The following is a 1,849-nucleotide window of genomic DNA, read 5'->3' as shown; positions in this document are numbered from 1 at the left end:
CCCCCCCACATCAGTCCTTTCATGTCTCCACTTCAGTACAACTGTCGAATTTCGACCTGTGTTTCCTGCAAGAAACGCAACACATAATGTGCTATGAAACAATTGGCACAAAATTAAACAAATTAAGCAAAGGAGGGTGGGCCAGGAGTATGTATGTGAGAAAGAACAGCTCGGTGTGGTGCTGAAGAAAAAGGCTAAGGGAGTAAGGGGGGGGGGGAGAGTAATAAGTAATTGGAGCAAAAGAATTTTTAAATAAAAATAAAAGATGAACGAAGTAAATATACTCTGACACAGAAGGTGGCAGTCCACCGCTGAAAAAACTTATTAACAATTTCGTCAATATTGACCCTTAGTAAATATACATTCATTCTGATCATTTCGTTAAAAGAAAATAATTTTAAAATTACGGCATAATACGGAAAAGTAAACGTACATATTGGAAAACACAACAATTTTAGCTTATGACTTCACGAATATTTTAAAGATCATTTGTCTTATTACTATTTTTTAAAGATCGTCCATATTGTTATTTCTTTCACTTGTCTTGAGCTCATGAGATATTTCCCTTCAAGTCATTATGAAAATGATGGTAAATAGAGCAGTTCAAAATCTTAAATAAATACGTTTTCAAAGAATACATTTAAAAAAGAAAAATCAATCGATCTATTAAACATTTTTATATCGTCGAGAGCCTGTCAAATTCAGTATCTATAATAGTGCGCTCACGTGTAATATTAGCTTAGTTAAGTTTAGAATATTGTATTCATTTTGATTGTATAGTTAATAAAATAAAAATACGGTAATGTGTAAATTTCAGCAATTTCATTTATTTTCAAAGGAAATTTGAAATCCTCTGTTGCATGCTTGTCTTCGTTTTCTGAAATGGTTTTTTTCAACATTGTACTTTTCTTTAAAATTTTGGCAAGTATTTCTCTATGCCTCAATTTCATGTATTTTCAGTCAACTATATTTTTATTGCAAGTTTTCTGAATTATCTGACAACAATTACGCATTTGTGTAATTGTTTCAGATTTTTCTGAGCTATCCGTTAAAATTTTTTTTCTCGTCATTCCAAAAAGCGATGTCAAATAACGTAAAGAAAGGTCTCATTTCCGCTACTTTTCCATTGTTCCCATTTTGTTGATATAACGATAATTTAATCGCAAAATTTCCCACTAGGGACCGTAAAGTATTATCTATCTCCCCTTATCTTCCTTAAAATGTTTTTTTGTTTGTTTTTGTTGTTGTTGCTATTTCCACGTAACGTGGCAGAGCCAGTAATAATGAGCATTTTGTACAGCGCAAATTCCCCCTCAACAGCAAGCTCTATGCGCTTTACAATCTATAATGTTATTCTGTTATTATAACCCCAGCAGACCTGATAGCATTCTGAAACCATCTGAACTTCCTGGGAAGCACACAGTAATCATAATTATTTGCAATACTTACATTTGGATAACGCCCATGAGACATTCATATGACGATTGAAAAAAAAAGGAAAACGCGAACCGTTTGAGAACCGTAAGAAGCGGCTGGCTGTTAGGACTTGAAGTTGATGTGGAATATCAGCTCGCCCATGACCCGCCCCCCTCTTTTATATGGACACTGGTCGCAAAGTTCCGAGGCGGCTGGCTCTCTGCAGGAGCAATTATTTGCTGACGGTGGCTAATAATATTTTGTGACCGAATTTTTCTCCTCTTATCCTCTCGCAATTTTTCTGTTCTGTTCTGTTCTTTTCTTCTTTTTATCCGGTGCATGCAGTAAACAACATTCTTGAAAGAAGAGGAGGGGTGGGGGTGGAGTAAGCGAATACATGAGAGGGAAAAAAAGAGAGGGGGGAATAGGGTAG

The 1,849-nt window shown here is 35.3% G+C and overlaps 1 protein-coding gene across 1 annotated transcript in view; it reads right to left on the bottom strand.

The window, feature by feature from the left end:
- The window catches only part of LOC101855719 (ammonium transporter Rh type A), a gene marked incomplete in the record, with an annotated part of 29,765 nt that extends 28,135 nt beyond the window's left edge, over positions 1 to 1,630 (bottom strand). The window contains 1 exon segment of the mRNA XM_013081539.2: positions 1,450 to 1,630.
- Positions 1,631 to 1,849: the final 219 nt, after the last annotated feature.

This window comes from Aplysia californica, unplaced genomic scaffold (genome assembly GCF_000002075.1).
Source record: "Aplysia californica isolate F4 #8 unplaced genomic scaffold, AplCal3.0 scaffold00135, whole genome shotgun sequence".
Taxonomy (NCBI): domain Eukaryota; kingdom Metazoa; phylum Mollusca; class Gastropoda; order Aplysiida; family Aplysiidae; genus Aplysia; species Aplysia californica.
This window is presented reverse-complemented; position numbering and strand designations above follow the sequence as displayed.